Below are 13,905 nucleotides of genomic sequence, written 5' to 3'. Positions count from 1 at the left end.
ACCCCATTAGACAGGGATATAGGGACCTATCAGCGTATCCACACACAAATATTTTTGCACACTAAGATTGGCAAACTGATGATTTTCGAGGTCTAGTTAGAGAGGTTTCTCAGACAAAAGCCATTTGGATAACATTTAAGAAAAAGAACACTCAAACTTTTTTCCACTTAATAGAGAGCTCTGCAGAAAGTATTTTGGCACCTCAGACTGTCTTCTTGTTTAATCCCCTCTTACTAAAAGGGTTTGCACCAGAACAATGTTCCAAAAGCCCTTTATCTCGTGACATAAGCAGAATGGCATCTCAAAATCTCATTTTTAAAAGACATTATTCACCAGTATAACAAAACACATGCTCTGTACCAATAAAATTTAATGTTCAAATAAAAAAATGCTTGTTTACATGCATTTTTATATGCCTCTGATTATAAAAGAAACCATGTTTCCATGAGATATTTTCCTTAGGTCAGTGGACACTCCCTCCTGTTTCTGTCTAGTGGGAAGCCAGCCCTTCCCGCTGTCATCACTCCTGGAGACAAGGCACAGATCCAAGAGGGAGGAGCATGTTCGGTAGCTATGACTTTGTGATTTGAAGCTAAACAGTAGCTCTGCCTCCCTACCCCTGACTCAGACTAGTACAAGAACTATTTCTACAGGCGGGTCTTTGTTACAATGAACTTTATCACATCTCTGTCCCAAAACCCACCTGTTACGGACCCAGCAAGAGGTCCTTTCCTTCTACACCAACAACAAAGAGTCAGATGCTTGTACTATAACAAGGACAGTGACAGTAGGTAGAGTTTCTTTTTTTTTAAATCCTCCTTTTATTATCCCCAAGTCCAGAGGATGCATCCATCAACAAAACTAGCTGTTAAATTTATTAACTTTTACTTCATCCAAAATAACTAAATCCTATGAGGTGGGGCAGTGGTTCATTTTATGCCACTATAACTCTGATATCTGTAGGTTTAAATTTCCCCTTCAGTCTAACTTAAATTCCCTCATTGAAGTTCATAGACTAGCATGATCTGATTTTACCCGTGTTACTGGGTTTGATGTATTTCTTTTTTTTCAAAATTTTCAAAATTTATTTTTAATTAATCTTTTTTTTTTTTTGGTGGGGAGGTAATTAGGTTTATTCATCTATTTATTTAATGAAGGTACTGGGGCTTAAACTCAGGACCTTGTGCATGCTAGGCATGCATTCTACCACTGAGCTACAACCTCCTCCCCTGGTTTGATGTATTTCTTATATGCATTCAGCATTTGCATAGCCTAACATTGTAAGCATGACATTAGGTCATTCATAGACTTGTCTTAAATGCTCAGCACCCTAGGAAAGGTTAACAGAGTTAAGGATGGGGTTTCTTGTAGATAATATCTTCCTTGTTAGTTTTACAAACAAAAAATAAGTGTTGAATTAAGGAATATTTTATTTTGCTAAGAAGTTAAATATTTATTTAATAGCAGGCTAATGACTTATTAGTCTTATTAATTAGGTACCACAGCCCTAACATTTTAAATTAAGCTTGATGGTTACAGAGAAGGACCAGGAGGACAGACAAACGTATCCTGGAAATGATTTATTTAAGTCCAGCTTCTACTAATTCTCCCTTCTCCTCACCTGAAAGCCTTGCAAACTCCAGGCAAACTGCTACTCTGTCAGAGTTCAGATAGAGAAGGAAAAAGCAAAATGAAGCTGACACCATTTTTTGCCCGTGATGTCATTTGCTGTCTTCCAAAGCCCGTGGGTCCGATTTTGATGTCAGGGTGTGTAACTCCACAGTGACAGGCCCAAATGTATTTGAAGAGGGAAATAACCTTTCAGCTCTGTGGCAGTCATTTTCCCCACGAAGACAAATATAGCCCAGACTGAAATCACTTAGTGTCAATCAAGGTAACCAGATCAGCTCAGCATTAATAATGCATCTGATCACGTGCCCCCACAGAGAGAAAAGTGTGAGATAGCTGAGCCCTCATTCCACAGGACACCCACCGGCTTCTGTGTCAGGCCAGAGTTCTCCTAGCCCAGCTGGGAAGCAACAGGGTAATTTAATCTGCCATCCACACTAATCGCTAAACTGAGAGAATTGTCAGGATTGCCAGAAAGGGCTTTCGGAGCCCTGGGTCCAGGCCAGGTAGCAGGTATGCAGAGCCATGCCTGGGGTGGTCGTAGGGATGGACCCAGGTTTTTTGTAGGGTCTAACTAAAGCTTCTACAAGTTGGTGTCTCTCCTTAAGGAAAAGGATACGAAATTACAGAGACAAAATGAGGAGCAGGGCCTTGGAAGGGGCCCTTTTAAGTGAGAGGCCCTGAAGCTCAAGCTTCATTAACATCATGGTAAATTGGCCTCTGGTTGTCATGGAAACCAAAAGAACAGTAGCCTCCTATCTGTGTCCTGGATTTTGGATTGACTAACTCCAAGGAGGTACATCCTTTCTACTCTTATGTAATCGTTTGTACTTTTCTGTGCTTGGTTACATGAAGGTGAAGTATGAACAGTGCTGTCATGGTCGTGGGTCATCCCTTTACCAACCCCTCAGCCCATCTCAGATGTGGTGTTCTGTTTCTGACAGACACCAATCACCAGTTGGTATGCCCTGGTTGTTCTCTATGATACCAACTTTTAAAGGTTAAGACTATGTCTCAAATATTCTTAGTTTCCCCTAAATAATCTGCAGTGAAACTTTTAAAGAGGATAACCAGAAACACAATCACTAGAGAAAAATAAAAGAACAATGGAGTCAGGGGAGAACTTCGAAGCAGTCAGTTTTCAGGCAAACCGAAGGCTGTCTGTCCTATTTAAGTATTTGTAAGCAAACTAAAAGCAGTATTTCCATAATTGGGGGAAATCAAAGAGTGTTTAATCCCTCAAGCACAATGTTGGTTCAACATTTCAAAATATTGTTCAATTAATAGACTAGAAGAGAAAAATTATATGATTTTCTCAACAGAAGCAGAAAAATTATTTCATGAAATTTAACACTCATTCTGAGAAACTCTTAGCAATTTGGAAATAAAGTTTTCTTGCTTGATAAAGAATGTCAACTGGAATCCTAGAGCAAGTATCATCCTAATGATGAAATAGAATTATTTCTACTGATATCAGAGATAAGAATGCTCACAACTACTTCACATTGACCTGAAAGTCCTAGCCAATTAAATGACAAGGAGAAGAAATGAAACATAAAGATTTGAAGGGAGGAAACAAAACTGTCAGTATTTGCAGACAACGTTAGTGTGTACCTAGAAAATCTGAGAGTGTGAAGTAAACTATCACAATTCACAGTGTTCAGTTAGGAGACTAAGTACCATAATAATATATGCAGGCAATAGCTTGCCTCTGTTCCACAATAACCATTACAAAATGTCATGAAAAAGATCTTACTCACAAAAGGCACAAACCCACAAACCCACAAAACTACAAAATACCCAAGAATAAGCTAAAAATATTCAGATCTAAATGAAAAAAAAAAGATAGAATTTTACTAAAGGACATAAAAGAAAACCCAGATAAAAGGAGAAAATGTTCATGCATCTGGTTGGAAAGATTTGGCATTGTAAAGATGGTAGCTCCCCTCAAATTAATCTATAAATTCAGTGAAATCACAATCAAATTCCCAGTGGGATTTTTTTTCAAAGAATTTACAAACTGATTCTAAAATTCTTCTAAAGAGAAAATATGAAAGAATATCTAAGGCAAATTTGAAAAAAAAATAAAGTTCTAAAACAGAGAGCATGCTGTTCTAAATTTCTGAAGTAGTCAAACAGAGACTGGGCTTGAAGATGAGTAAGAAGGAACACTCAGGCACATAGAGAGTATACAAATTGCATGTCATTGCAGTTGACCTTGAAGGATAAGAGACTGTATCAAGCAGGAGAGCTTGGGGAGCACAGCTTCTTGGATTTACCTTAAATCCAAGTAAGATACAGGCATGAGTGCTGACCGTGGTCAGCCTGCCAGGGGGAAACTGCCAGGTAATGAGAAGTCCTAATCAGTGTTTTCTGGAGCCCGTATATCCCCAGCCATAAATCTCAAAACTACAGAATAGTTTTACAAAACCGCTTTTGGTAAGCCACATTATCCAGGCCTATTATCAGGTTCAATTTCTTGCTATATTGCTATAATGCCATATTGCTGCACTAAACACAGATTAAATGATAATAACCAGGTACCAAACATGTCTGGTTGACCTAAGACCATATGACAGGCCATATATGATGCCTAGTTATTATCACTCCTCATCCTAAAGCTCATTCTTTGCTGGACTATTTCAGAAATGTAAAAAAGCATGGGCTCTCTTTTAGGACTCCTTTCTCAAAACTTCAGGCAGGCATGTCATTTATCTCCTGGGAGAAGCTGAGCAGGACAAGCCTGGCCATTGCCAATCACAATATCAAAGCATACTATAAAGCTATGGGAAATAAAACATTGTGTTATTGGTATAAAACAGCTCAATAGGACATAAAGGGGGAACTGAGCCATGAATATATGGGAATGCATTATATGATAAATGTGGCATTTTAAATCAATAGGGAAAGGATAGACTGACTATTCAAGGGATAATGTTGGAACAACTTCCTGACCATTGGGAAAAACTCATTTATATCACTACCTTTCACTATTCAAAAATATAAGTTCCAGAAGGATTAAAGACCTAAATAATACAAAACTATAAAACCTTAGGAGAAAATCTTACAGAATGTGACAAAGGGAAAGCCTATGCAAAAATATAGAGGAAAAAGTGATTAAATTTAATTTAGTCAAATTGTAAAATTGTGCCAACAGAAGTCACCATGAACATATTAAAAGACAAGTAACAGATTACAAAAAGATATTAGTTAACACATATAGCAAAAGACTGGTATTCAAAATATATAAGGAACTCATACAAGCAAAAGACTAATAGCCTAATAGAAAATGGGTGAAAGATATGAATTGGCAATTCATATGAGACAAACTACAAGCCAATACTAAACATAACCAAAACATAAAATGATCAGCTTCTCTGCTCACTAGTAATAGATTAAACAATAGTAAGACACCATTTCCATTTGATTTGTGGCTGACAATGCTTTTTGTTTGTATGCTGAGAAAAACCTTAATTTTTTTTTATTTTTGAAAGATATTTTCACTAGGTATAAAATTCTGATTGACAGAGGCTCCCCCTCCCCTGCCCACAATGCCCTTTCAAGATGTCATTCCATCATCTTCTGCCTTATGTAGTTTCTGACAAGAAGTTTGCTGTAATTTTTATTTTTGTTCCTCAGCATATAATTTTTTTAATCATTGCCTTCAAGCTTTACTCTTTATCCTTGGCATTCAATGGTTTGAATATGATACACTTAGGTTATTTTGTTTTATTTGTATATATTCTGTTTAGTGTTCTCTGGGCTTTTTAGATCCATGAGTAGTGTTCATAATTAACTTTGGAAAATTCTCAGCCATTATTTCTTTTTTTTTTTTTTAATTTATTGAAGTATAGTCAGTTAACAATTTTATGTCAATTTCTGGTGTACAGCATGTTTCAGTCATACATATATATACTTATATTTGTTTTCACATTCTTTTTCATTATAGGTTACTACAAGACATTGAATATAGTTTCCTGTGCTATACAGAAGAAATTGTTGTTTATCTATTTTATATATATTAGTTAGTATCTGCAAATCTCAAACTCCCAATTTATCCCTTCCCACCCCCTTTCCCCTGGTAACCAGAAGTTTTTTTCTGTGTGTGTGTGTGTGTGTGTGTCTGTTTCTGTTTTGTAAATAAGTTCATTTCTGTCTTTTTTTTTTTTTTAGATTCCACGTATGAGTGATATATGGTATTTTTCTTTCTCTTTCTGGGTTACTTCACTTAGAATGATGATCTCCAGGTCCATCCATGTTGCTGCATACAGCATTATTTTATTCTTTTTTTATGGCTGAGCAGTATTACATTGTATAAATACATCAGCCATCATTTCTTTAAATACTTCTGTCTTTTTTCTCTCATCTCTTTCTGGAATTGTGATTTACATGTATGTTAGACTATTTGATATTGTGCCACAGATTTTGCATTCTCTGTTCTGTTTTTCTTTCTTTTTTTCATTCATGTGTGTGTATGCTTCCATTTGGGTAATTTCATGAAGACAGATCCTCATTTTCAATGATTCTTTCCTTGGCTGTAACAAGTTTACTAATGAGCCCATCGAAAGCACTCTTCGTCTCTGTTATTGTGTATTTCATTTCTGGTACTTCCATTTGATTTTCTTATCATGTCTATCTCTCTACTGAAAATACCCAACCTATCTGCAATTATGCATTGTCCATCTTTTTTTATTAGAACTTTCAACACAAACCACAGTTATTTTAAGTTCTGTTGACTGCTTTGTCTTTTGACAGTGTGTTTTTCCTTGCTTTTTTTTTGTATATTTCATATTTTTTTGGTTGAAAGTCAAACATCTTGTATGTGAGGGTAAAATTGATGCAAATAGTTTTTATGACTGGAAAAGAGAATGACCTTCCCTCTGCTGGGCCTCTGGTATAGCAGTTTGTGCCAGTATGTTCAGAAGATGCTCTGTGGCAGACACTGTTGGTTGTCTCCCCAACTGTAATCACCTCTTTCTTCCTTGCTAAAGAACTCCAGTGTCAATTAAGCACTATGTGACAATGCCTGTAGGGAAGATAGGACCTTCCTCCAGTTTCAGAAGATGAATCATGTTTGATTTAAACTAGTCACAGAAATCTGATTCCCCTTTGCCAGTGATTGGTTTAAAAGCAGGCATGTGACCCAGTCCACACCAATATTAGTGTGAAGACTTCAGGGAGGAGTCTGGGAAAGATTTTCTCACATGATAAAAAAAGAGGAACGTGGAAGAGACCTTAACCACCTTCTCTATCTTTCTGCCAAGTGAGGATGTGCTGTTCGAAGATGTGGATACTATCTTAAGACCATGAAAGAAAATACCCAACCTATCTGCAATTATGCATTGTCCATCTTTTTTTATTAGAACTCCAGGTTTACTAGAAACCTGGAGACACAATTCAAAGCCCTAACATAATTGAACTGTTGAACGAATCAACCCTGGAATCACCTACCTGTGGATTTCATATTGCATGAGAAAATGAAAAATCTCCATTGCTGGTCTTGTTTCTTAGAGGGAGAGCTATCCCAAAGAACCTAATGCTTAAAAAGTATCCACTGACAAAATGAACACAAGGCTCGGGGCTAGGCCATTGCTTTCCTGCAGTAAGTTTTCAGTACTCCTCCACACCTCCTCTCTGCCCCAGCCACCCTGATCTTTGACTGCTTCCATGACTGTGTTCCATGATTTACACATACTATTCTCTCTGCTGAAACAGTCTTCCCCAACATCTTTGCCTGGCTAATTCCTATTCATCCTTAAAGTTTCACGTAGGGCATTGCTTTTTCTGAAAGGCCTCTCTGTCCTCCGAGTATGGTTAAGTGGCCTTCTTATGTTCTTCCATGGCACCCAGTACTATCCCCTAAATAGAACCTGTCACATTGAGTGGTTATTGTTCCTCACTAGACCGTAAGCTCAGTAGGGCAGGAACCTTGTCTGTCTGATTCACTGCAGCATTTCTCCATGGAGCCCAGGGCCTCATCTGTAGTTAGCCCACAATAAATATTTCTTGGATAAATGAATGAAATCCTACCATCTAGAAAAGAAAATACAGCACACACATAAACAAAGATATAAAAATGTAAGTCAGGGTATGCTCAGTATCAAATAATCCCCACTCAAGTTCAAGGGAGTTGGAAGGAGTAACTGGGGAAAGCTCCCCAGTGGAGGGGAAGCGAGCTGGACCTTGCGGGAGCTGTACCAGAGGGAGGAAGACATTTCTGGCAGGATGGAAGTCAATGTGCCAGAAATGGGAACAGAAGCAAGTAAAGCAGCAAGGCTGGATCCAAGGCATCAGGTAAGGTGAGTGCCAGAGATAATATTGGACCAGATTATAGAGGACCTTGAAAGGGTTTGAACTTTATTCTGTAAGCAAATGGAATCCCTTAAATATTCTGAATGGAGTAGTGGCATATGCCAAGTCAAGCTTCTCACTATTAAACATTGAGAGAGCAAGGGATGGACTGGAGCAGGTGGGATGGAGCCAGGATGACCAGCGAGGCAGCCATTGTGACATTCTGAGTGTGAGCAGATGGGGGTATGCACTTGAGTAATGATTCCTCTCCCATCTTGACCCCATGACTGTGAAACAAAAACTGTGATTAGTATGTAAAGTAAATATAATATGTAATTTTAAAAAGACCTGTAGAAGGGAAATATATATAAGATCTTGTGGTAGCTCACAGGGAAAAAATGTGACAATGAATATATATATGTTCATGTATGACTGAAAACTTGTGCTCTACACTGGAATTTGACACAACATTGTAAAATGATTATAAATCAATAAAAAATGTTAAAAAAATAAAAAAATAAAAATAAAAAGACCTGTAGAAAGAACAGGTCAGGCAAAGATTATGCCTTACCATGACCCAACAGACAGGAGATTAAGAAACAGACACAGGGGGAGGGTATAGCTCAAGTGGTAGAGTGCATGCTTAGCATGCACAAAATCCTGGGTTCAATCCCCAGTACCTCTCCTAAAAACAAACAAGTAAGTTAACCTAATTGCCTCCCCCTGCCAAATTAAAATGTTTAAAAAGTTAAAAAGAAAAAAAAGAAGAAGAAGAAGAAAAAGAAGAAGCAGACCCAGAAAAAGAAAGGAAGATCTCCAGGGTACTCCTTTACTGACAAAAGTGGGCTCTTTAGAAGGCAACTGTTATGACTGAGTCTACGAGGAGAAACTTGGTTCATTTTTGCAAATTTCAATGTAGTGTTTGCAAATTTCAATGTAGTGTTTTCAACTGCAAGGCAATTCTTCTGCTGTCACTAAAAGCTGTAACTTCTCTCTAAACTGCAAAGCTAGGGTCAAAACAACACTGAAGTGGGTGAGGGTTTCTCCAAAAGTGCCCCTTAAGAAGGGGCCAGAGGAGAGATATTCAAAGTAAGATTTTTTTTTTCCCCACAGCACTTTAATTATGGTAACAGGCTGAAAATTCCTAACACCTTTCATGTGAGGTGATCAAAAGCAATTTTATCACTCTCGTGGTTTTATTTATATGCAGAAAAATCTCTTCAGATTTCAGAAGAGAGTCGATATATATTTGCATCAAAGCTACCAACTCATATATCTGACAGCAAGTCATATTTTACCAAAAAATGAATGAAGCCTTAAAATTTTACTGTCATGAGGTCTCCAGCCCCCTTGTTGTATCTTAGCATTCCTGCTGAAGTTACCGAGAGAGAAGGCGCCTTGAACTTTTCCGACCCTATTGTGTCAAACACATCTCTCATGTGCTTCATACTTTGTCTCCTTTCTTCTTAACCATCAGGTCTGAGATTTAAGAAATTCTCCACAGGAAAAGCCTCAGAACAAGGATCGAACCTTCTACTCACATCTGGAGCTATATATCAAAACCTGTCCTCACAGATTACTTGACAGCTTTCCCTGACAGAAAGAAAAGGTGTCCATCTTTTGACCGGGGAGCTGGCTCTCCTGAGTGCCTACCCCTCCCTCCTTTCCCTCACATGAGCCCTTGTTTTCCTCTTAGGAAACTGTCCTTTTTCCAATGCTCTCAGTACTTGGACCATCTGCCCCTGATATCCCTAGACCTTTAAGATAATTTCTCAACAGGACTCAGCCCACTGTGATCCACCCTTTCAGACCTCAATTTGCAAAGTCAAATTTTTCACTTCTAAGGAATACATATATTGGAAAATCCTGAGGCCCCACTGAATCTGAACCTGGGAGGTGAGGCTCAGATATCAGTTAAAATTTTAAAGCAGCCCAGGTAAGCTGCAGTCAGCATTCAGCACTACCAGGTTAGATGATCAACAAAGTTCTCTCATCTTTAACATTCCATGATTCTAAGGAGGTGCTAATGGCTTTCAAGGGTTCACCACTCTTCCTTTCATTGACAGAGAACCTGGAAACATAATGACTAATGCAGATCATTTCAGTTCAGAGCCCTTTATCAATGGCTTAATGGTTGTTGTCTAGAGCTCCAGGGTGAGGTTTAAGGCAGTATGTGGGCTGAATGGAAAAGAGCTGTATCAACCAGCAGTGTCTGTCGTGACCAATGGGGAGAGAGGAGCACTTGAGATTTTTCCCAGCCTGTCCTACTCTAAAGAAGAGACACACAGGGCATGGAATGTAGACCAGTGCTACCCCTTGTTTCAGGTATGTATTGCTGTGTAACAAAACATTTGAAATCAAAGTGGTTCAAAAGAACAACCACGTGCTCATGATACTATGATTTGGACAGGGTTTTCGGGAGACAGCTTATCACCTTTCCAAGTAGTGTTAAGGGGGAGGATTTGAATGGGGCTGCAGGATCCAAAATGGCTTCACATTCCTATGTCTAGCACCTTGGCTGGGGAGGCTGGAATGGTGGGAGGTCGGCTGGGTCCCCTTCTCTGGCAGGGTAATCAAAGTCCTTACATAGTGGCTCAAGGCACTTAGAGAGTGAAAGTGGAAGCTACTGGGCCTCTTAAGATCCTTTTACAAAGCTCAGAACTGGCACAGCATTGTTTCTGCAGAATTCTCTTGGCCAGAGCAAGTCACAAGGCCAGATCAGGTTCAAGGGGAGGAGAAATAGACTCAGCCTTTTGATGGAAGACACAACATGTGCATCCAGGGAGGGGAGGAATTATTGGTGGCATCTTTGCAGACAATTTACCATATTACTCAGCTCAATGGATGGATCCTGTTGTGTGTCTACTGGCCTGCAAATCATATTACAGAGGAGGTGAAGAGAGAGTGTTGATATTCCTGAGTATCTATCCATAATTTAAATTGTTTAAATAGTAATATAACCACAAGTGCATGCATATTATATTCATAAACACATATATTTATATCACTGCCTTGGCTAATATCTAAATATTGTCAAATATGGTCATTTATCAGATTATTATCCTCAACAGTAACTATCAGAAAAAGAAAATGTGGTTGAATTTTAACCTGACAGTCCCTTGGAAAGACTGCGTTTTGTTGTATTTAAGAATACAACTGGATGTAGGAAATCAAGACCACAATAGGAAGACAGTTAAACCCAAACTGGAAGATAGACAGTCTCTTGGATGTCAGTTTCAGGATATTTCACTTAGCAACAAGATAAAGAGCAGGAAGTAGAGCCAGTGGCTTAAAATCTACTTCTTCCAGGAAATTACAACCCTAACCCCCTCTGACCTCCCCCTTATGCCGCATATCCTTCTTATCTGTCACTTTTTGGGGGATTTCACTTGTTCAAGTCCTTTATACCCCTCCACATCATAGGACCCCAAAGACGTTGGGGAGATCTTCTTTTATTTTAGTTCTTCTTCAAATAGAACCCAACCCTGGGCTCCGTTCTTGAAACCATGTCAAGAACAGTGTGGCTTGGGACCACAACTCCAAGTGAAAGATTTATTACCAATTGAGTTTCACTTGCTTCCACATTGTAGTTCTACTCATTAAAATTCCAAGACAACTTTCTTTTGTTATTAAAACAAAAATGAGACTTGGGATATTTTTAAAACCACAAGACAATTCATAAGACCATAAGAAGATACAGTTGACAGACTGCTTGTCCCATGAAGTTTACTGGAAAAAAATACTTGAATGATGTCATGAACAGAACCACACAGACTATGTCTAATCATTTGCTCAACAGGTGTTCATTGAGCACATAATATGTTCTTGACAGGGTGTTAAACATTGAGAAAACAGAAAAATAGGACTCCCTTCTAGCTCTAACAGTCAGAGAGGGGAGGGAGACATATAATTCATTATGTTGCACACAATATATTAAGTATTCTAATAATAACAACAACAACAGAAAATATGTAGCACTTGCCATGAACCAGGCCTTGTTATAAATGCTTTAACTTACACTAATCCATTTACTCCTCAGAATAACCCTATATTCTCGATTTTCTTATTAACCCCATTTTATAAATGAGGAAGCTGGGACACAGAGAGACTAAATAATGTATCCACCAAGGGGCTTGCAGAGCTGGAACTTAAACCCACATGGTCTGGCTCTAGAGTTTGTTTCTTTCACCACCACACAGAGAAGAGAGCAACTAATTTGCCTGGGGAATTAAGAGTGGTCCTAGGGATGCTACCATTTTAAAGGAGAGGGGGAGTTCTCCAGGTGAAGAAGACACGCTGGCAAACCTGAAGATAACCTTGAGGAATGATGAGAAAGCTGGTGAGGCTGTGGAGCTGGAATGTGATAAGGAGGTGGGGGGGGGTGGCCTGTGATGGTGATGAGCTCTGTGTACTATGACCATCTGGGGACAGTCAGCTTCCCCATATCCCCTGTTCAGAGACTTACCCTTTATTCAGAACCACATCTTCGCAAATGGCATGTTGGAATCTGAAAGAGAGATGGAAAATAATAGTCATAAAAATCCGCGTGCATAGTTTCAGTTTTCAGAGTCAATGCACATTCTCTTAGCCACACTTCATGTTTTGCAGTTGAGAAAACAGTCAAAGAGATGTATGACCCAGTAAATAGGTTCAGAGCCAGGCCTCTGGGCAGCTCTTTGGATTCCTTATTCAGGGGCCTTTTTTGTTGTAACCAACATAGTCCACCCCCATCACTGGACCACAAAACCTCCAAATGTCCATTCAGCTAGATCTGGGTCCCCAGGGCCACTGTCGCACAAAAAGGGATAGCTAACGACATTTAGAATGCTGACACTCCAGAGGAGGCAAGTGTACCCACAGTGAAAACGACATTGGAGCCTTGTCATTATCACAGTCACAATGTGACCTGCAGGTCCTAATGTCCTCACCTGTGAAGTAAAGGAAGAGCGTTCAAGACGATTTCCAAAGGGCCCGTCCAGACTTATCTTTCTCTGCCTCCATCACTGTCTACATGGAGCTTCATTATTTTAGTCAACTGCTGTTTTTGGCCATTACTGAGTGTCCAGTTCCACTGAAAACAGAGCTGAGTTGACAGACTGTGCCATTAGAGCTGAAGTGCAGCGTCTGGGACATGGCCTCAGGCATGTCTGTACTCCAGCCAAATTCCTCTCTTCAGTTTAAGCTAACCTTGAAGCGCCCAGCATTTCCAGTGTCCCACTGTGGGATCTGCTTTGTAGCCTGAAATGAGATACGTGTCTCCCTATTAATATCCTCACACTGTCTGAATGCATTTTAAAAACTCACCGTGTTCAGCAACCTGTGGGCCTGTTTTTGTTATAGTTGGTTGGGGCCATGCATACTTGACTTAAAAGTTAGCACCGAATGCAGCTTTATCTGATCAGGGAAGCATGAAATAGAGAAGGAAGGGGTAAATTTCCTTTGCAAAGCAGATAGCCCAGGATGTATTTTTCATGCTGGAGATTTGCGTCAGCTTGAATGAATGGCAGTGGTGGTTCCCACCAGGTGAAGTGAGTGCCAGTGAGATCAGGGAGAGAGCAGTGGGCATGGCAAAGACTACCACACAGACTGAGTCTCCTGGGCCCAAGGAAAGGGACACAGGGCAATGGCCATGTTAACTTGATTCCCTAATGCCCTCTCTGTTTATGCAGGGCTCTTCAGTTTTCAGAGTCTTTACATTCCTTCATTCATTTGATCACCATAGCAACTAGGAGGTGACCAGGGCGTAGGTCATTATCACCAGTGACAGGAGGCTGAGGTTTGACAAACGGCTAAGGTTAAATGGAAAGGCAGGATGAGAACCCAGGTCTCCTAACTGCCTCGTCCAAGGTGCTTTCCTCCACACCAAGCTGCTGCAGCCACTGGGATTCAACCTTGAACTTCTTAAAGGCAGCGACCGCCTTAGCCATCAGTGTATGCCTCAGGACTTGGTAAACATATTCAAGAAATATTTGTTAAATTTCTTGA

The 13,905-nt window shown here is 39.5% G+C and overlaps 1 long non-coding RNA gene across 1 annotated transcript in view; it reads right to left on the bottom strand.

Moving 5' to 3' along the window:
* LOC140685880 (uncharacterized) overlaps positions 1 to 13,905 on the bottom strand; it is a 53,515-nt gene that overhangs the window by 35,754 nt on the left and 3,856 nt on the right. Inside the window, exon 2 of the long non-coding RNA XR_012059326.1 lies at positions 12,386 to 12,427. This is a non-coding gene — a long non-coding RNA (uncharacterized lncRNA). The remainder of the gene's footprint in view (positions 1 to 12,385; positions 12,428 to 13,905) is intronic.

Source organism: Vicugna pacos, chromosome 15 (genome assembly GCF_048564905.1).
Source record: "Vicugna pacos chromosome 15, VicPac4, whole genome shotgun sequence".
In the NCBI taxonomy this organism is placed as follows: domain Eukaryota; kingdom Metazoa; phylum Chordata; class Mammalia; order Artiodactyla; family Camelidae; genus Vicugna; species Vicugna pacos.
Note: the sequence above shows the minus strand (reverse complement) of the source record. Positions and strands in the feature narration are given on the sequence as shown.